The sequence below is a fragment of the Cyanistes caeruleus genome, chromosome 15 (genome assembly GCF_971803275.1).
Source record: "Cyanistes caeruleus chromosome 15, bCyaCae1.hap1.1, whole genome shotgun sequence".
NCBI classification, from domain to species: domain Eukaryota; kingdom Metazoa; phylum Chordata; class Aves; order Passeriformes; family Paridae; genus Cyanistes; species Cyanistes caeruleus.
In genome coordinates, this window is record NC_141715.1 from 11,925,858 (window position 1) to 11,949,095 (window position 23,238).

Sequence of the window (23,238 nt, forward strand, 5' to 3'; positions counted from 1 at the left end):
TTCTCTGAATTCTCAAGATCCCAGCTTAGACCCCAAAAAACCCAAACTGAGTTTTACACAATGTGTGTGCTTTTACATATTAGCTATTATATTTGGATTAAACATGCAAGAGTTGAAGATCTTCAGTGTTTTCCAAGCAACTTGCATGCAGCTTCAATATACTCAGCAGGAAAGATGCAGACAGACTGAATTCCCAAAACAAATGTTGTTTTTTAAGGCACAGAAATACAGCAGTAAGATAAACTTGCACTGTTTCAGGTCTGTGCTGCTCAAGAACACTGTTCTAAATTAAATTTAATGAGACTCAAAAAGTGGCCCAAAAGAACAAATGGTAACTGTATAGTTAAAGATACAAGGATTTGAATATTTGAGACCAACATTTAATTTTAAGATAGATATTTCCACTACAGTTAAGCTATCTCATAGATGATTTAACATTAGAAAGTATCTATGTTTTATCTTTGCTTCTTCTCATTTTCCTAAAAAGGCAAACAGTATATCTCACATTCCCTGTTTGTCCATCTTCATTTGTCAGTCCTTCATTCTCCCTGCAATCACTTTTCAATTCACTGGACCATTTGAAGCAAATTTGATGAGGTTAAGGTTTTGCAAATTTAACTTTCAACTTTGTGAACTCTAATGACTGACTAGAGAACTGCATCCAATTAGTGCCCTGACAGAGGAGAGCACGGAGAATTCAAATTTTAGCTGCTCTGCTCATTTCACTCATCAGCTAAAGGGCAATAATCAGATGATCAGCCAACCATGAGTAGTTCCAAAGCTACCAAGGCATGTGCTGCTTGTTGACAGCCAAAAGCACAAAGAAAAGCATTTAGGGAATTAGTGAGAGACCAGACAGATTTTATGGGAGGTTGCAAGACATAAAACTGTAAGCAACCAGTCATTAATCCTTATGGAAAGATTTTCAACTTATTTTTAGTTGTTTGATCCTTAGTTGTTTTGGTTTTATTTGGGTTTTTTTAATATCCACAATCTGTTTTTCATATGCAGAAAAACAAATTAAAAAAAGAAATTTCTCATCCACTTATAGATTTTCTTCCTGTTTCTCCCCCACATAAGGAAATCTGTGGGTCAGTTGCCACTTTTAGGAAAATGAAATACAGTGATTTTTAACTCCCTTTAACTCATGTGTTTGGACATGCCAGTCAAGTTCACAGGCAAAATATGCAAAACAAAAATCATATACTCACACATGTAACTCTCACTTAACAGCAGTCATCTCTTCATAAGACTGCCCTCTTCATAGCTTCTGGCTGGGGCTTTTTCTTGACTTTTTTAATATTGGTACCTTTATTCTGTTTGTAACCCTTTTTTGTTCCATCTTACATAATTAATAGATCATAGATACTTCCTATTCAAAACTTTTTTTTTCTGAAGAAATACATAATTGTTACCAAACTGATGAACAGAAGTGGTCATCATCTTTTGCAATGTGTTACATCACATTGCTATTCATTGTTCTGGTTTTAAACAAAACCCATAGAACTGTCTATTTCCAGACTGTATTCACTGTAGGAAAAGCTTCTCTAATGAAGGAAAAAAAACCAACAGAATTTGTGTTGCATGACACTGCTCTTGTTTTTGTTCATATTTCAAACAGAAAAAGGCCTTCATGATTCCCTTTCCACTCTCCTCTCCTCCCTCTTCAATAATTTTGGAATTCCTTGGCATTTGATAGAGCCCAAAAACACCAAGGAAAATTTATTTTCTCTGATAATCAATTTTCAGGAATACAGGAGAAAGCAAAGTGCTCTGAAGGAAGGAAGGAAGGTTGTGAAAACTCATCAGCTGCAGAGTTTGACACAATCCAGGTAAGCACTCAAGAGGCACAGACACACAGACCACGAGTACACTGGAGACACAGCCATATGCCTTTATGTAAGGAGAAGGAAAAACCCTATCTCACAAAACTTAAAAGCTCTCCCAAAAATCAACAAACAGGAATGAATAAAGAAGGGAGATGCAAGTTTCTGCACCTCAGCTCTGCAGGATATTAAGTAGCCCTAAGACACAAGGTATTTACCCTGGGATGTGTATACAGAGTTTGGAAACAGAAGTAAAGAGTTCTTGCAGTACAAAGGAGTCACCAGTGAAGTTCCACAATTTAAATTAACACTACACAGTTTCTGCACATTTGGAAATAGGAGGGTTCTAGCAATGGTGGAACAGAGACATGGACTCCCTTTGTGCATGCAAAGGAGATCACTTTATTGTATAAAACACTGCCCTTTTATACATTCAACTTCCACCAGACATCACCAAAACTAAACAGAAGAAGAGCACCACAGGCTGGCTCAGCTGCAGGCTGATGTCCACACATCCCATCACCCAAGTTTCCTTTCATGTGCTGTCCATGCATTCCTTCTCAAAACTGCCTCTAACCCAAAAACCAGCTTCCAGCTGTCCAGGCTGCAGCTGTGCACTCCTACAGGGCTTTCTAGTAAACATAATCTTTAATAATTTAACAATTACAGCCCCATATCCTACAGGGAGTGACTCTGGCCAGCTGCCCCTGGCCACTCATCACTGCCCCTCCTCAACAGGACCGAGGGAGCAAGAATGAAAAAGCTTTTGGGCCACAACAAAAGGCAGGGAGGTCATTTAACAATTGCCAAAAAAATATTCAAATTGGGAATTACTGATTTAATTCATTGCCAGTTAAAAGAGATTTAAAAAAAAATAAAACCCCAAATTTCACGTACTTAATGATCCAGACTGTCCATACTCTTGCATGAACAGTAATTTTGACTTTTTGATCACAAAAACATCAGCTGACAAAAGCATTTGCTGACTGCCCAAAAAACTCAGTGGGCAGGGAAAGATTAGGAAGGAGCACAAAAACAAGACATCTTGTGCCCTTACATAAAACTCCAGGGTGTGACATGGAAAAGGGCAAAGGACAGTCAGCTCAGGCAAATAGGGAGAACCACGGAGAGATGTGTAAGCCATGATCACCCTGAACAAGAATCATTCTAATATGTCACTGGCTGTCACAGCAAGGCAGATAGCATGGGACAAAGAGGTGGTGGGTGCTTTGTACTCAGTCTGTGAAGCCTCCTGCCACAGCACTCCAAGAGCTGACACAGGTACAAGAGGAGTCAGAGGGAATTAATGAAGGCAAACACATCAAACTTCAAACTACACAGTCACCCCACCTTCCTCTGAGCTACAGAGTGCTCCATTCCCAACCACACATTCTTGGGTTTGGTCACTGTCAAACATGGTACTGGACCAAATAAATCTGGGGCTGGACCACACAGGACAAACTGCATCTTTTATGTGTGTTCCTGCTCTTCAGATCTGGGTGAGCTGAGACTGCTAATGATCCTTTTTCCTTTTCTTTGTTTGTCCAACAGTCCTACACACATCATCATGCCTGAACTGTCTTAATTCCCACAAAATCTCCTATCTTATTATCTTCTACAGAACAGGACTAAGTTAACAGGGAAAGCACAGAAAATGACATCTGCAATCTCATTACTGAGTGTGCTAGCTATAGATGTCACTTATTTCATGTTTGTTCAAAGGATCATTTTTCTTTGTAGGTTTTTCAGATAAATGAAAAAAAATAATATTTCTGTCCAGATGGTGATGACAGTAGAACAATTTAGCATCATATCTTTCTGTTTCTCAAAGAGATTATGTGATTTTATACAATGACATATTTGGAAGAAGCTTAACCACAGGTAATTCTTAACTGAAAAACAATAAAAATAAATGTGTTTTCAGCCAAGTACACAGAAACACCATAAAGAGGCTTTTGAAATCTTAAAAATTTTACCAATAGTAATTGGGGAATAAGTTGAAATTTTGTATTTGTACATTCATGCAAACTCAAACAAGGGCCACAGAAATGGACCAAAAATAAAGAGATAATAAACAGGGAAGTTTTCCATAAAAATAAATAACACAGAAAGATGACTAATTTTCTGGAAAATTGTAATTGCCTTAACAGCGGTTCTGCACATCTACACATCATTCAGTATAAGAATCACTTAAAACCTGCATCATAATCCTTATGGAATGATACAGACTCTGACTGTATATTTTTATTATCTCCTTTAGACATCACCTGTACATCTATTTCTAGTGATTTCATCAGAATTTTGACTGTAACCACATGAATTGATTGTGCCACACAGTTCTGAATTCATCCTAAAGGAAAAAAATTGCCCCCTGAGCTGTGCTTTTCTTGCTTTCAGTTTGTAATTTCTAATGCTAATACAAAGATTACATCTACTTTTAAAAAACTTATGTAAACATCTTGCAAATAAAATATATATTACAATCTTAAACAATCCACATAGGGTTGGGAGAGTACAAAAGAATTCTATTTTTATTCAGTTCATGTACACAGCAGTAGAATACAACATAGCTATGTTCAAGGAAGTTCCTGCAAGTTCATGTAGTGCTTTAATGGAATATTTAACAGCATATAGGTTCAGTGACATGTTTCAGCAGACACTTTGACCCACTGTAACCACCTAGACACATTACCCAAGAACAGCTGAATTCTGCACAGTTCTAACACCATGCATTCATTTTTCTCACTAATGTAGCTCTGAACAGCTGAGGATCCAACTTGGGCTATGAGCACGCTAATAAATATGTGATTCAACCTTATGCACCTTCAGATAGAAAGTCAGGAATGAGCAGTGGAACTACTTTAAATTAGCTATGGCTTAAAAAATAATCCAACAGACCTCATTTCCTTTTCCCTAAGTCTTCTATTTTGTTAATGCTAACAAAATCAAAGATGCCAATTCGTAGCAAAAAAACCCCAAACCAAACAAACCACGAGACATTAGAAATTTCTGTTTTTAAATAGAACACTGAAGAAGTGGTACCCATACTTACTGTTACTTATTTAAGCTTTCCAGACTAGTTGGCACAGCTCCATTTTGATGTGAGTGGACTTTTTTCCATGACAAATGTACCCACATTCAGCATCTTCCCTAGTAACCTGTCTTGCTATAAAGCATTGCTGAGCTAAGCCAGTACATTCAGAACATATAAAAAAGCCAATTGAAAAAAGAAAACCACAAATGAGAAGTGTGAGGAAAATGATCATAAATAATGAAGTCGATTTCTCTACTTAAGAAATCATTCTCCTTCATAATACTCCACTCATAAAAAACAGGATTTAAAACACTACTAGTGACACTGTTAATGGGTAAGGATAAAAATGTTATATCCAAAGCATTCCTTTTACCATGACTCAGGTTTATTGAGAAATAAAAAGTCTAATAATCTCTTTCATTAACTCCTTTCTGTATCAAATTTTTAAATACTGTTGAAAACGGAAACTGCAATTCTAGTGGCCAAAGTGACATTGTGCTGCGTTCAGCAGCTGAAGACAGACATTGTACAAGATTTTGAATACTGTAGAGTACTATGGCAAAAAGAAGCATGCATTGCTTGGGGTGACTGCCTGAAAACAAGAGATCTGTGGTTATCTGAGCATCAGTACAGCGGGCGGCAGTAATAATGTACAAGATGTAATCCTAAAGGGAGTGATCAAAACATCACTGTTCAGGGATAGTGTAATTCCTTCTGACATCTGTGCTAAAATTGCATTTCCATGCTACAGTATACACTAGATCTGATTTAATACTTCCAAATGCATTTCACATAAGAGCAGTTCAAAGTCTCAGAGAGACAATTTTGCCTGGCGCTGCCAAGGTCCGTTTTTGAGGAACCAGAGCAACTGGGAGAATGATTCCCTTCATTAAGTTCTGCTCTATTTCCTTAGAAAAGCTAAGTGCCAACAACAAAAATAGTGGCATATGGTAACAACATTTTAATCTGCATATTTTTGTTCTCTGCTCTTGGTCTCTTTCTATTTTGTAATCTATATCCTCCCAGTGTAGAATGATTCATCAGCACTGTTCTAAAATAGAGAAGTGACACTAAGACCTACCTAAGATTAAATCAGAACAGTTCCTCATCCATTTCTTTGTGACCTCCTTGTCTTGCCAACAGTGCAGTTGGACAGACAAAAAGATGTATATGGAAATCAAAATAAAAGTCACTAACCAAAATATTAAACCACAGGATGGCAGCTGACAAGAGAAACCACAAAATCCTACCCATGCTGCATTATTCATCAATTTCCAAACACATGTACCCAGCCATCATTCAAATATTTCTACAGTAAAAGTTGCAATTCTTTCTTCACCACAAATCCAGGAGACATTCATGAGACAAGCCCACTGCCTCACTGGGAGCAGAATGGAAAGCCTGACTCCATCCACAGATTGGTGACTGCTTCTTGGCTCTGCACTGTGCCCCAGTCTCCCAGAGCACAGGGGCACTGCCTGCAGCAGTGGCTCTCAGATTTAAGAATGCTGCAAATGCCATCCACACTTCAACACTCAACACAGAAATGCTGTAAAGCCAGTCAGCTCTCCAACTTAGCCATAGCCTAAAACAAGGCCATTTCACCATTCTTCCTTCCGAGAGCACAAAAATTATGTTCATGTTTGCTAAGGCTTTATTGGAACTTTTAAAAAAATCAGGAAGTTGTCCACAAACAACTAGGTTTTTTCCAAAATAATAATTATTCCATTAAATAGTTTTACTCCTTCAAATCCATTTCAACAATAGCTACATAAGCTGCTGATGAAAATACAACAGAAAATTTTTATTTTGGCACCTCCTAAGGACACCATGCTGGCAGAGCACAAGGAAAGCAGAGTCAGTTACCAAGTGGGGACATTTTTTGGGCAGGACATGGAATGTTCAGAGTACTGAGAATGGCTCTAACTGGTGTAAACCCACCTTGGTGCTAACCTTAAACGTGCCCTTCTGAGGCATCTGGCATCGAGCACTCTCTGTGAGTGCAGAAACAGCAACAGCAGCAACTGTTAGAGGTGCTTAAACAAGCAGCTTTTTGTAGTCCTCCTGTCCATCTTTGTAACCTGTAAAGCAGAGCAGTAAGTAGAATTATTAGCTTATAAGATACGCATATGACATGAAGCCAAGCACATGAAAAGTACACACATGAACAGGAAAAGTAACAATACCAAGGATATTGAAAAATGTAACCTCAATTTCATGTATTTCCAATAAGCCTATCTGGTAGTTTATTGCATTTCCTCTGTCAGTATAGGGATCTTTTTCACTGCAAAAAAATTCAATAAACCATGAAAAGATTAAACGTAATTACCATTATTTCCATTTCTGGGGCAAGGCCTTTTCATAAATAATTATGTTGCAGTGTAAAACTGGAGGCTTTATACAGTTGTCCTATCATTCATAATAATGAGTAGCATAATAAGCCACAAGCCAAATCTTCGTGTTCTCATTAGATAGAGAAGATTAATTAGGACTTTAACCAGAAATGCCACTAAGCATGATGCTTACTTAGGTAATTAAAGCAGTGAGGATATTGAGGCTTATGTTGTCTTCCAAATCTGCAAATAGCATGATGCTGACAAACTTACATTGTATAAAACCATATGGTCTTCAAATAAAGTTAGAAGAATTTATTTGTGTGTGTCAGGCCTTCATAATAAAGTCAATTCAGTGTCAAACAACCAGATTTTCTTCTCACCCTGTTCTCAACTAATGTTGTGGAATTCAAGGTGGGACCTTCAGTGTAAAACTACTGTGAGCAAGACTTCTGCCAGTGTGACAAAGACTCATTTCTACATGAAAGGCAAAAAGACCTTTGCCCTCAACTGGATGAGGTTAATTAACTGACTCACTGCCAAGATGCTGACTCAGAGCAGCCAATGCCATCAACTCCCATCTCCTATTCATTAAATTTTAAGAAGGAATAATTTTGGATGAAATGTTTTTTTCCCGTATTTTATGCTTGAAGAAGTTGCTTGCAAATACCTGACAGCCTGCTTTTGTCATATCTCCCTTTGGAAAGCTACTTTTTGTTCTAGCCTCCCCACAAACAATACACACAGCAGGCTGAACAGGTGGTATGTTGGAAATACTATTTACCATACAACAAAATGATACCAGTCTCCCATTTCTTCATCTTCCTTTGTCCATCTCCCAACTCTCATCACATTTTTCAACCTAAAGGCTATACGAAATTTCTCCCACTGTATTCTAATTCTGTATAAAATATAGGCCATGTCTATAGCTCATGGGTACTGCTCATATGCAAATAATTACATTAATAATAATAAAGTCATGGCTGAGGTCAAATCTCTTCGGGTATCTTAAGAATATTTCACTGATGTGGGAAGATAAATATTTATGACCATGTTGAAGAACAAAAAGGGAAGGAACTGTTCTGTCATTTAATGGGTCACATGAACAAGTAGCAGTTTAGGAATCTATACCAAAGAACCCAAAATTAAACACCCCTAATTTCAGTCTTAATGAATGTTTAAGAATTGAAAAGCTTATCAATAAAAAGTCTACCCCAAAAAAGTTTGGTATTTGTTGTTTTGGGGATTTTTTAAGATGGACTGTTTATTCTCCAAACATGTTCTTTCCTCAGACTAATTCACTAGTGAAAAACACAAAAAAAAAACCCTTTTCTACCCCTTTCGGTAATTCCCCATTATTGCAACATTCTGAAGTGACATTAGTGAGCACATTCTGAGCTCTACATAAAACAAGGTTCAACATGACAAAAGGGTATCTTAGATGACTCTTTTAAGCACTTCAGGTTTCAGTTCTACTTTTCATTCTGGATGTTTGGTCAATTTTGCTGAAATGTAAGCAGCACTTAAAAGGTACTGACTTTTCTTTGTTTATTTTTAAGGTACTGACAAAACACTACACCAACCAAAAGACACAGACAGAAAATGGAAAAGAATGAAGGAAACCTGAATCTTTTCCTGACTGAGAATATGTAAGGTTCTTAACCATGAGATACAGAACTAGAAGTAAACTGCAACTGCCTGATTGTAAACAGCCCATGAAATTATATTTCATGAAACGTAACAAAAAGGTTTTAGAACTATTCCACATTTGTGTTCAAAGATTCCCCAAGAGTGAAAATGATCTTGTGTGGTTTATTCTAGCAGAGGAGACTATTGCTAGCATTCTTTTTCAAGCTGTTACTGGCAACTTCTTTTCTTTTCTTTTCAAAGGTAACTGTTTTTGACAACCACATGCTCTGCAAGAGCAGTGGAGGTGAAGTGGCTCTGTCTCTGAGAAGAGAGCAACTCTCAAATTCTGTCCTTCCTTACACAACTGAATTAAGATTTCCAAGAGAGATAGTGATCTAAATCAACTGATTTCTTGGTACAGAAGTTCCATGTAGTCTGAAGCAAAGTTCTCTGCAGCTGTGGCAGCAACAGAAACTCAGTTCTGAGTTCCTGTTCCACTCTGCTCAGTGGAAACTTGGCCATGTGTAGGTCCAGAGCAAGGACTGGAGCAAAGAAGGTTTACAAGGAAATGTGAGCAGAGCAAGAGGAGGCACCAGACAAATCAGCTTTGTCACAAGAATAGTTGACACAGGACACTCTCTTCCTGAGAGGAGAATTCTCTTCCTCAAATCTGAGTTTGGCAGGACTTCAATAAGGGTGCTGAACTGAGAAGAAATTCTAGACTAGATTAGAAAATCCAGTTTTTCAAGGAATTGGAATCTCTTTATAGGATCCAGCTGGGATCCTCACACCATGGGTCATTTTTGTTTCTAAATGATCACTTGACCTAATCCCTTTGTTTTAATCTCTAGTCCTTTTTTGAAGAGAATTATCTAGGTAGGTTCTCTCTCCTCTTCATATTGCCATGTTATTAGCTCTTAGCAGGACAGAATTTCCTCCTTAAAATGTGTAATAATAGTGGGTGAATTCCAGACAGGCATGGGAAACCAATAAACCAGGCAGGAAAGATTAAGGAGAAGACAATCAAAGATCAGTTACTGTCTGGTAAATTCTATTCCCTGGACAAGAGCCAACAGGAACTGGGTATTGTTGTGACTTCCAAACTAAATTCAGGGTACCACCCTCAGCTCAGGGCACAGGGTTCAATAGTTCTGGCTTTGTCACTGTGCTGTGAATGTAGATTTAGTCAGCAGCAGCTCAACAAGTCCTTTGATGGGAAAAAGATAATTTAAAAATCATGAAATCTGCAGTCCCAATTACCATAAAGCAACAAATGTAATCTTGTTTTTTTAAAAAAAAAGATTCCTAGATTAAATAATGTTGTCCACTAATGGACAGACAAAGTGCCTTGTTCATTCTGCTATGCTTTGTAATTTAGTAAACTAGCACCAATGTCATATCTGAAGTGTATTTCACATGCCATTAGGCATAATAATGCATATGGCATGCTTCATTTAAACCATGAGATACACCTATCATATATTTTGCTTTTTGTTATCGATTGCTTTTTATTTCACTGGATGAGATCAATTAATCCTGCTGACAACTTTCTTGCAAGATCATCAATTAGAAATTTTCAGTCAAGCAGCACATATTAGATGCTTTTTACTGGAAGAACACTTCCAGTAAAATGATTTGATAGTTTCTAAAAAGTCCACCCAGTATCACAGATTCTCAGAGCTGTGCTAAGCTCGGAGAAGTTAGAGCTGCATGTCCTAAAGCAGTAAGAGAACTCTTCCTGTTCTCCAGTTCATTTCACATGCTTCCTTGACATTTATATCAGCTCTAGGCTCTTCACCTATTTCCTGTTTTCTTGCCTTTCTTCTTAGTCCACTCACCATTATAGAATTTTAGAAGATTCAGATGGATATTAAGACCTTATGCTTGCCTTATGGCATGAGCATTAATTAGCCTCACACTAAAAAACACTAACTGCAATCACATTCTTGGTAAAACCTGAGTTTACATGTTAAACAGAAAATGGGCCTTGTCTGTAGTCCCATCATGTGTAACACTTTCTAAATTTTTATTTCATTGAAAACAGAGCTCAGTTTCAATCCTGCATTGCAGAGACACTATTAAATGTGATAAACACCTCACTCCTACTTTGGTCACATGAGAACACCACTCAGGAAGACTGTACTTTCTGTCTACCTCCTGTAGATTAATAACTCCACCAGACAGCCCAAAACTAAAAGCTCCAAGTCCAAACTGAGTAATAGTGACAAACTTCAGATCCAGCATTGTGTCATACTACTGATGGTGGAGGCCTGAAGTCAGTGTGTTAAAGAACAGCTCCTCTGTATTGAAAGGAGAAACAAAGCATCCACACTTTCTTAAATCTGCACATGTAAATGCAAACCAGCAAGAATATGACTGTGGGAGCTCTGGCTGCAACAGAAAATACTCTTTCTACCTCTCAATAAATAACAAAGACACATTATTTCAGAAAAATGTTTAGCTCTGTTAATAGTCCATGTCATAAGTCTATAAAATCTTTCATCTATTATAAACTTGTTTAATAATCTTGTCATCTCCTTCACTGCTTATTAATTGGATGGAAATGTCTCTGATCCACAGGACACATGAGAGATCTGATTTCTGTATGCATTATGCATATGCAGAAACAGCTGAGAGCTATAAATTTTCCTATTAGGGGAGTCTAATGGGCTATTTAAAGAGAAGCAGTTAGAGCTGACTCTTGTAAAATAGAATTACAGCTACCTTAAAAGGGTTCCACATGTTAAGGTAAGCCAGCTCTCCTTCCAAAGTGCCATGCTTTAAACCTACATTACCAGAATTCCTAACACAGAGTGAGATGAAAGCAAATTACTTTTATACATGGACTGAGATTTATTTGGTTTTCAAGATGTTGAAAAAAACAAAATAGAGAGCAGTAGATAGAATGTTTTGGGTTTGCATTTCCTTTTTAGTTCAGATCAACTTTAAAAGGTCATAAAGGAATGAAAAGAGAGAATAAAAGAATGAGGAAAATTATTCAGTTGAAAACTCCCTGAAAAGATGAGTAAAGGTTTTAATATTGAAATCATTGAATCAAAACTGTATATAATAGCTCTATTGATAGAGTATTACATAACAGACACAACATCAATGAAAATATATAGTATTTCATATCCAAAGTGTCTGTTTAATTAGGGCAAAAATCCCATACTCACCAAGGGTGGACAGACCTCAATACAGTCAAGAGATCATCTCTCTAATCACCCCAAGCTGATTGCTTTTTAACAAGGACATTTCCTGTTTGAACATTAAAAATTATATTGAAACATTAACAATTCTACCTATAAACAAATGAAAAAGCATAAAATTAAGACAATATCTAATTACATACAAGGTAGAATTTATGGAGAGGATGAGTAGAACAGAGGAAATTGCAAGCCTGTACAGGAGAGAAAATGAGGATTGGACAGGATTGACCATTTTTATTTAAAACACTGCCAGAGTGTTAACCAACATTTCTTATTAGTATAGATAACTGTAAGGAACTTAATTCAGCATAAGAGTTTAAGATAATGAGTTTAGTACATGGACAAAAGAATATTAACACTGTTTAGCACCAGTAAAGCTCTCTGCCAAAATGCAAAGACTGAACCATTTAATATAAGTATAGACAAAAGCAAAAATCCAATCCAATTCAATCCAAATGCAAAATCTGTTTTGATTCCACTGCTGAAGTGGAAAGGCAAACATATCAATAAGGCAAAAGCTGGCACTTGGGCTCAGCTTTCAGGATCTGTACATCAGTTTCTTCTGAAGTCCTGCAGTTGAAAGGGTTTTTTCAGAGATCCATAGTTACCAGAGTAATCATCATAGAAGGAAGTTAGGATGCAATTTATCAGTTCTCGTGACAAGTGCTGCAAAGCAAATGCTCATTTATTATTAGCCTACTGTTTAAACAACTTTCACAGCGCTTAAAAATCCTCCTGCCATGGCTGTTCTATGACCCTGTTTTTTTTCATCTGAAAGTCAAGTTTTTTGTTTTCATTTCAGCTGAAAGTCAAATAACCAACCAGCCACATTAAACATAGATTCTTAAGAGTAATGTGTAATAAAAACACATAAGAACTGAATTCAGACCTATTTATACAAAGGTATTTTCCAAATGCCACGTGATAAAACCTTTGTTTCTAGGTATCAATGTTAGAATGCTGCTTCTGGTGCACACTCTAGATCTCTTGAGTATTCCTAGAACACCCAAAAAGGGGAATCACAGATATAGCACCCACTTTATTTGCCACTTTCAATGCAAAATTATTCAGTAACATTAGACTGCACTGGACTGGACAATGAGTTTAATAAGCCAGGAAGGACAAGGTCATTTTTGGGTAATAGAAAACAAAGTAGGACAGTGTACAAAAGAAAATACTGTGTGCTACATGCAAAATACATATATATGCCTTTATGGTGAGTAAGACACATACAGGGTTTGGTTTTTTCCAATATTTTCTTTATATTTTAAACTCCATTACAAAGGTTGAAAGATCTGGCTCAATAATAGACCATAATGGTTCTTGATTACCTGCAAGCATTGCCTTCAAACTTTCCTTCCTTACCAGGCACAAGCCACAAACTACACCTGATTCATAACTCCCTCAAACAAATGGTGTCTGAATTGACCAGACAAAGAACTTGTCTCCATAGGTGACTTTTTTATTATTGTTGCTCCTTCTGGAGAAAAAATGGTCATTTGGTTAGTCTGGTCCCTATTTAACCTTTTAAAAGTTTAAGAGAAAAATTGAGTTCAGGACATGAAACACACATGGAACACATGATGTCAGCACATCACATCATCAGTGTGATGATGCTGAGCATTTTGAACCAGATAAATTCTGTGCAGCATACAGAGAGCAGGAACACTCAATTTTGCTTACCTTTTCCAACTACTGCATAAAAATAACAACTCAATTTTCTGATCTGGATCCTGCAGGAAATTTCTTTTTCCTTTAGACTACTTCTCTAAGTCTCTGGCTGACTCATCATATAATGTGTCTCAGAGGCCTGTCTGTCTTCTCAAATTAAGTTGAACAGGCTACTGAAGAGAGATGAATGACAAAACCAATATTTTCCACTTGCAAAAATTATTCAGGTTGTGTTATATAATTACCATCCAAACACTTCTTCCACTTTTTACCATGTAGTCACTTTTCTAAAGAACAGATGTATTATCTTCTATAACTTTCTTTTCATATACAGACCTGTTAAATGAGAATCTACAAAATAGACCGTGTTAATCCTTCCAGATCTGACATTATTATTATTAATCATTCAGTTGTAGATCCTCACTTAAGCTAAAGCTCCAGAAGAGCAAGACTTTTCAAAGAACTACAGAAGACAGCCCTTGCCCTAATAAAAGACCAGGAGAACAGATGAAAAACAAAGCACCCTCTGAAAACTGTTTACTCAAAGATGCAAGATCATGAATATGACCATAAAAATAAAAAATCAAGCTGTGTGTTTTCAGAGGATGGTAAGGAAGCAAGAATTTTGGGTAGTGCACCTGCAGAGGAACAATCAGAACAGAACAGCCTCAGCTCAGCATTTTGCTGTTGTCTCTACATTTACTTCTTTTCTCTGTGTTGGCCCTTGAACAACTAGGAGAAAAGTTTCAGGGAACTGCTCTTTCCAGAAAAATAGAGGCAATTTGTAAGTACAGTTCTGGGTATTTTCTTTCTTTTTCACATTTTAGACTCCCTGAGAAATAATTACTTGTATCCTTGTATCCACATAGATACCTCTCCCTTCCATCACAATCACATCTCCATGTTCAGTCCCAACAACAAGAGGTGGCTTGTGCCAGTTTGGAACTCTGAGCTCCTCAGTTTTGACAGTTTTGACTACAGCTTTGCTTCACACACAGAAACTTTTCCCAAGCAAACTCATCCTCCATGTCCCAGAACAAAGATGGCAGCATTGACCACACCAGATTTTCTGGTGGTGTCTTTTCAGATTTTCATGGGCTAAATCTAACCCCAGGTCATTTTTACCCTTTGTGCTTCCTCTGCCAGCTGTGCTGGCAGGTACCCAATCCACTGCCATGAGCTGGATCTCTGGATCCAAGAGCTTTTCCTCTTGGAAAAGATGCCTTCAGTGCAGGCAAGTCCTTCAGAGCCCCAGCTTAGCAGGTTTTTGGTTGGATTTTTTTTGTTTGTTTGTTTGTTTGGGGATTTTTGTTTTGGTGGTGATTTTTTTTTTTTATGTTGGATTTGTTGTTGTTGAGGATTTGGGGTTTTGGCTTGGTTTGGGGGGGATTATTTTCCCTTTTGTCTTTGTTCCACTTTTATGCATGCATTAACATGGCTCAAGAGCTGAGCTTTATATCCCAAAAAAGAGAACTTTTCTATAGAAAGAGCAATTATCATCCCTGTAAAAGTCTAGGGCTAGAATCTAATTAAAGAAATCCATACCAAACAGTATGGATTTTTTTCTTTGTAAGGCAAATCACATGACAGAACCATGCTGTCAACAGAAAGACTCAGGACATTTATACATAAAATGAACTAATAATAAATACTGCTTTAGTTTCATGTTCTGATTCCAGCAGTGAGAGATGAATTTCAATTGTTCATATCCTGAATTCCATATTTCAATCTAAGTTAGCTGATGCCACTTCTCATTGTACTCTTAATTTCCATTCCACAGAACTCACGTAATTGTCAGCAATTCGTTGATGCAATTTTGCTCAAGTGTTTCAATTTTTAGAATTCACATAAATAAAAAAGCAAAATATGTCCTTACATCATATTTTTTTCTTAAAAGATACTCCAAAAGACAATATTTGGTACTTTGAAGTATCTTGTAAAGGTTCACTGAGTGGATGAATATCTTCCTAAGAAGCTTTAGCTGAGACTACATTTAGAAACTGAAGCATTTTCTTGAAAGGAAGGGTAAAATACGTTCTGTTGATACCTGGGTTTGACTCAGAACTCTGAAAAGCTGTAAGAAAGTGTGATGGGAAATGCAGTGAGCACAGGAGTGAAACCACCACATTTGAAAAGCTACCTCCACACCAGCCTTGGCTACTCACTCACACAGCAAGGATGTGCTGGTCTCAGCAGGAGAAGCCCAACACCCAGCAGAAGGATCTGCAGCTTCAACCCATCACCAGCCAGCTCTTGGGCATATAAAGATTAAAAAAGTTATGAGACCTCCCTGGAATTATTCAAGGAATTAGAACACACTATTTTCAATTGCAATTCACTGGAAAGATGGATTTTTAGCCTACAGAAGCTCCCTTTTAGTGCACTAATGTACAGAACCTTCCAGCAATGACATGCAGCAGGCTCCAGTGAGAGAGCACATTCAAAAACCTTCCCTTCACCACAGTATTAACCATCTCAAAAGTGAATAAAATAACCATTGGTAGATATGAAATTCTTCAGTTTTCAACCTAAAGCAATATCTGGGAAACATCAGGAGGTCATGCATTCTATTCATAATATATAAAGTTTTACATCTTCCCAAATACACTGGAGAGCATGCATAATTCACAAGGAAGATATATTCAATAAAATGTTCAAAACATTTTGCAAACAACACACAGCAAATAAGACTTTATTTGCTCCTTTTGTGTTATGCTCTTTCCCCTTGAAAATACTCTTCTTAGTATAATTTTTGATCCAATGCTTCTGAGGTGTTATTGTTGTTCTGCTACCTTCTCTAAGTAAATTACAGATAAAGAATACCAGAGGATGCTTACTTGCAGTTACAATCCCAGCAAGAAATATATGCAACGAATTCACTGCTGAGAGATTTATGAGATTCTAATCAGAAAATGTCATAATAAAATGTTTACAATGAAAAATGAAAAATCTTAGGCTTTTCAGGGCTGTAGGATGGGACATTTGCCACTTGGCATAGCTAAATTTTTATGAATTATTCTGCTGGAAAATGAATGATGGGCTATAATAGTTTTTGTGTATATGTCACTATTCTCAGACACCCTGTGATGGAACTATTCATGTATAACAGTTAATACAGCAGAGCTGGAGCTTTTCCTGCCTCAGTAGATGCTGGAGTTTTCAGAGCCAGACATTTGCTATGCATCTAATTCCAGACATTTTCCAGCTGCAGGGAGACAGAGCAGACAGAAAATGGGAGTTTAGAAAGAAATACATTAGATAGATATCTGAAATTAAAAAAAGCCAACAACCAGCCAACCAAACAACCCCCCCACCCCCCCACCCCCAAAAAAGAGAAAGGCTAAAATCCATTTTAAGACATCTCCATACAGCTCATGGTTCATGCATTGCAACTCGTAAGCACAGACACCATCCCATTATACATTCCCCACAGCAATCAGGGCACCTTCAAAACACAGAGGGTTGCAAATCAAAACCTTAAATAAAACAAAACAACAGAAGAAGAAAAAAGTCAGTTCTGTACTGCCACCTATTGCAGACCCCACCAGAGCAGCAGTAGTGGGGCAGGAGCAGTCACAGCCCACAGGGGAGAGGAAGAACAGCAGCACTCACATGTTGGAGGAGTTTCTGCTTCAGAGTGTGCTTTTGCTGAGTTGTGACTCACAAATTCCTCCAGAGCCACTGGCTGCCATGGCCCTCACTAAACCTCTCTGTTCTGCTGGATCATTAAGCCATGGATAGCCTGCTTTTCCATAAGATAAAGGGAACCCTTTTTTTTTTTTTCCCTTTCTTTTCTCTAACTCCACAGAGAGAAACTAACTACAGCATACAGCTTAACCAAGATTCCTTAGCAGAAAATTTTAAAAGAAAATGAATAAAAACATTTATTTGTACAGCAAACTGTATTTGCTGGCAAAATAAATTGTTCCTGTGTGCAGCTTCTCAAGACAGGGTTCCCATTATGGACAGTAGTCTATTAAAGAGTTGAATGGATCACAATTTTCCTTCCTGCTGGTTCTTTGGAAGGGCAAGCTGCTGCCAGAAATTTGTTCTGTTATGTAATAGCTCATCAGAACTTCTTTGGGTTATACCAAATCCAAACTAACTTCTACTATTCCACTGCCATTAGTTTCCTTCCATATTTGCAAAGATAGCAGCTAACAGTGTTCATGGAATACTGCAAGAAGGGCTGTCTGAAGCTCACCCATTTCATTCTCTTGGTCTTACTAAACATGGACACCTTGGGGATTAATTAGAAAACAAAATCAAGAACAGTATCATACCTAGCAGAGAGATCCTGAGATATAGCTGCTTGTGCTATGCTAAAATTTAGCTTTTTAAAAACAAAAAGCCAGACAAAACATTTTCCTTTTCCAAACACAGGAAACACCCAGATTTCTCAGATCTTCAGCCTTTGAGTTCTTCCTCTATTTATCATCCAGCAGCTTCAGTGATCACTAATGATTGCTTCTTCTTAATGTTTAAATACTGTAAAGAACTTTAGCTCAAAAGATACATCAGAAAAATTTAGGCTATGACATGGTTGGAATTTCAAAGGAAAGACTGCGTGTATTTATTTGAAGAAATATTTATGCAAACAGGGTTCTTTAATTATACACACGTGATAATGCTCTGAATCAACAGCACTGGTACACCTTTGACATTAGTTAGATTTATACCCTTTAATATGACAGTAATTAAAATTAATTCATGCACATTTTCCTTTAAATATACTCCATTAGCAAAGAGTATTTGTCAAATCTACCTCCAGCATACAATGCCTAATGATATCCCTAAACATTAAAAGCCCTAATCTTGTAATTTATAGCTCAAAGCAGTTTACACATATTAGTCTAATAAACTGCAAGCAGTGAATTAACAGATGTCTGCTTGTACATGGAATAATTCATGCATATTTAGTAACAGTTTGATATGGATTACTACAGTGGACCCACTGAAATGGGAACTAAAGCTGATGAAGACAAAAGGTGTTTTGAATACTCTCAATCTCAATGGCTTTCTTGGGATGTACCATTCCCATACATAGTTAATGACATGCTTCTAATTAGAAAACTTAATAGGCTATATATATATATATATATATATATATATATATATATATCCATTCATATATATATATGAATGGAAAAACTGCAGACATGGAGAACTGTAGTATTTACTATCCCAATATTATTCATTCTATTTATTCAGTAAAATATACCACTACCTATTAGGCCCATTGCCACTTAACATTATTTTAAAAAAATGAGAGATTTGTTTATTGAGACCATAAACAAATTCCAATTCTCATATCAATTAAAATGATAAAAATAAGAAATGCAGGTACAGATATAAGTAAGTCCAGGCTTACACAAGATTATCAGGCCAATATTTATGTTAAATACTTTGACACAGTGGCAAGTAACTACCAGTTTTGATTTATATCCTCGATATGCTAAAGGTTCTTAGCGTATAAGTCCAAAGTAGTTCTTGAGGATGACTACATAAGCAGCACTGAAAATTAAGAAAATTAATAGCCTTTGTTAGAGAAAAGCCTAAAATACTGTAATGCAGAATTATAAATATTTCACAAACAACTGCTAATTCCTGTCCTCAAGACAAAGGCAACATACACAAATACATGACAGGAAAAAGTGAAGCAACAACAATCACAATCCAGAAATTGTCAGTCCTTACATTTTCAAGGTGACTGAAGAGGCACAGCAGACAATCTGGTTGGCATTATGCTGTTGGATCTTATTAAAAGATTATTTCTGTTTATTGCCTTTGCATCCTCACAGCACCTTGTGATTAACTAAAATACATAACTGCAGTGACTGACTTGGTAATTAAGGAAAATGTCAGAGACACAGTTTTGTTATGAAGAATTTCAGGATCTGAGGTTTTGAATTGGGAAATTGTGGCAACCAGCCAGATCTCAGTAAATCTGAATTAGCAATGACTTTTAAGCATTTATAGGTCAATCGAGGTTAAAACTGATTAGCCCAAACCATAAAAGCCCCAATGGATTTTCTGTAGCATTGCTGAACCTACAGGTTCCTGGGCTTGGTTTTCTTCTGCACAATACAAAAAGATGAGAGGATTGTTTCACTAACATTTCTGTTATTGAAGTCATGACACTCAGTGATCATGTCCTTGGTAACTGGATAAATAAAAATTTATTTATTGATAGTACATAAATAATATCATACATTCAACTCCTGTTTCTTAAATAAAAATGTTTTACACCTGTAAATGAGATTTTCCTCTCAGTTTTACCAATGGGAATTTGAAAATAAATTATATGAAGCCAAGTAGATTTCCATCTCCTCCCACTGTGTGACTGTTTTATAAGTGAACTGATTACTGTAGTGTCCACCACTTCTTGTTTCTAACTGGCTCTGATAGCTCAATACAGAAAGCTATAGCAAGTTATATTAAACATGGCTACAGAGCAAAGAGCAGTCTCTTCAGTTTAATTGCTCCTGCAAGACAGAATCATCTATAACCTCTCCTAATTTATCAACTTCACAAAAAAAACCCCAAATATATATATATATATATAAAAAAAGGAGGTTATGGTCACAAACCTATAAAACTCTTTCTCCCCATATTGGATTTTAGGCCTGATAAGCATTCTGTCTGTATTTCTCATGTCCTTCATTTTACAAGAATCACCCTGCCAAATGTATGAAACATTGGAAAGCATGATGAAAGATACTTGAAAATAGGCCTTCACAGCACTGGGATTTTTATCATGTACTGATTATATAATGATTAGATTTACCATGCTACTTTTGGAAATAACTCTAAAGTGCTAAAAATGTTTTATCATTTTTTAAATCACAAACAGTTAAGAAACGCAGAAGGCTATTAGCTTCATTGCAACCCCTTAAACTGCTGTGAAATGAGCTCTAAATGTGCTATAAAGTGATTTCAACAATTTATAAGCCTCCCCTGATTAGCCTTGAGCAAGATATAAATGTTAGAGAAAACGATTGTTGCAGAGGAGATATTCACTTTGGAGATGGATGATCATCCTTTAGTAGTTTGCACTGAAAATTCAACAATAAAGGTTTGCTCCTTTGGTGTTCATTTCCAGCTAATTTCTACACAGACTCCAAATGTGCAGTTCACCTTAGAGTTTCAGAAGAGAGAAGTATTTTACCTTTATTCTGCATGTCCCTTCACTGAACTCTAACACCATTTGAGCCATCTTCTGAGCAGGATTCTTCTCCCTTATTTCCACAGGCTCCATTTTTTTCCAACATCCTTAAATAAAATTACTCTCACATTTGAACATCTTGTAATATACACAACAAAACCAACTACACCCTTTTGGAAGTACAATATCCCAAAATGTGATCAATACACTGAAGTTGTTGATGTACTGCATTTCTGAATTACAGAGAGAATTAAAATTCTGAGCACTGAAGTGTCCATATAGCAAATAGCTTATGGAGAAAACACTCCCTGGAAGTGTCCAAGGCCAGGTTGGATGGGGCTTGGAGAAACCTGGTCTAGTGGAAGGTGTCCCTGACCATGGCAGGGGGTGGAATTAGATGACCTTTAAAGACCCTTCCAACCCAAGCCATTCTGTGATCTGATATTCCATAACAGAAAAAGTACACAAACACAATCTACTTTTTCTTGCAAGTGCACACATCATGGCCAAGAGAAGAGCAAATTTTTATTCTTCATTTCTTGATACCATTAGCATTTACGCCTTTAGAACACATGTGAGAATGTAAAAGTATAATTTCCTGGTAGTCTGGACATAAAAGGAATCGTTTCTACAAAATCAAAGTCATTTTTTCTAGCACCATTTATGAAAGCTATTTATTAGAACCCTGCCTGACTGCCCTGACCTGCTGTTCCCAGTTCAAACCACTCACTTCTCTCAGTTTAACGAGCCACTGATCAATAAATACCTGGGATCTTCTCTGAATAAAAGCTAACTTTTCCCACCTCAGTAAGCAAACATCCCCTCCCTCCCTGAAGCACAGCAGAGCCAATCAATTCTCAGTGTCTGCTTCATCTGGTTGCATTTTATGAAGTGCTTCAGAGGAGGAAGGAGCACTTCTGCATAACGAGCTGTCTCCCAGCTTTTGCACACTTCCATTAAGAAGCCAGACTATAAATGCCTGGAACCAGCTCTTGCATCCACTTGGAGTTAGGGCTGCTTGGGAAATAAATCACACAGGAGAATCAACCACTCCAGTGTTAAACACTGGCCATGGAAAGCTGTAGAATTCAGCTGCAGTGGATTTTATATATCTACCTAAGCACGAATGCTGTATTACCCATGAGAGTAAAGGAGAGCTGTTTGTGCATAATGAAGTTCCTCTTCAAGACAAAACTAAATTACTTTTACTTAGGATTCTGAAGATTTTTTTTCCATTCAAGTAGTTTTATTTTACTGGGTTTTGGTTTTCTGGGGTTTTTTATTATTTTTTTTTTAATCTAAACATAGATTTTTTTTGTACTTTGTACCCCAGGCAAGAGCCAGAGAGGTACAATTGTGCTATGACAGAAATACTGACCCAAGTTCCAGAATCCTCAAGAGAAACATTTCTAAGATTTGAAGTCTGCCATTTCAAAATGTGTGCATGCCCTGAATAAACTGGTAAACTTTTGGATACTCACACAAATCAAATTAATCCCTGAACCTTTTGTGATACATTTGTTGCAATTATGATGGGAATTGTTACAAGAATTTAAAGCAGTACAGTTCATAAATTCTATGAATCTCTTCATCAAAGATCACTTTGAAAATGCCGCTGGATCTGTTACAGCTTTTTTTTTTTGTGTTCCCTTCCTGCCAAAATTTCTATTTTCTGCACAGCTAATAGTGCTTGAAAGATCTGTTCACAAGATTCCCAAAGAGAGTTTGAAATGCTATGCTACACAAAGTATAAAAAAGGAGATTTTTGATTACTAACTTTTGCTTACATTTATTTTTAAAATAGATTAATTAAAAAGTAAATAAAAATTAAATTATTCAAATTAAATTAATAACATGAGACCAATTATTATTATTATCTGCAAGGAACAAGAGTGAAGATAGAACAGCCAGATTTAATGGAATTGGATATTTGAACTTCACTGGAGTATCACATAACTTCTGTTCTTAGGTAACTCCTTGCTTGTGAAATAAAGATGTTGTAAGACTTGAGCTTTCTGAGGGAGGGACAGCTCCACAGCTTAAATTCCAGTGCAAAAGTATAAATCAAAACTATAAAGTTTTTATAACTTTACAACTGTACAAACCAAAAAAGTATAAAACTTAAGATAAATGATAAACACTAACAGACATAATTCATTTCCAGTTTTAACTTTTTTCAAGTTACACACATGCTTGGAAGGGCTGGTTCAGGAGCCACAGAATATCTCAGCTTTGACCACTTCATCTGCCCTCTAACCATCCCCACAGAATTAGCAGAGTTCTCCCTGAAAGCTGCTACACTGCAGCTGTGAACAAAGATGAACCTGAACTGAGGGTTAAGGAAAAAAAATTACAGCCTAAAGAAGCCAAT

At 36.8% G+C, this 23,238-nt stretch overlaps 1 long non-coding RNA gene across 1 annotated transcript in view; it reads right to left on the reverse strand.

Moving 5' to 3' along the window:
- Positions 1 to 23,238, reverse strand: part of LOC111935652 (uncharacterized) — an 89,467-nt gene that overhangs the window by 12,199 nt on the left and 54,030 nt on the right. Inside the window, exon 4 of the long non-coding RNA XR_015276686.1 lies at positions 6,814 to 6,941. This is a non-coding gene — a long non-coding RNA (uncharacterized LOC111935652). The remainder of the gene's footprint in view (positions 1 to 6,813; positions 6,942 to 23,238) is intronic.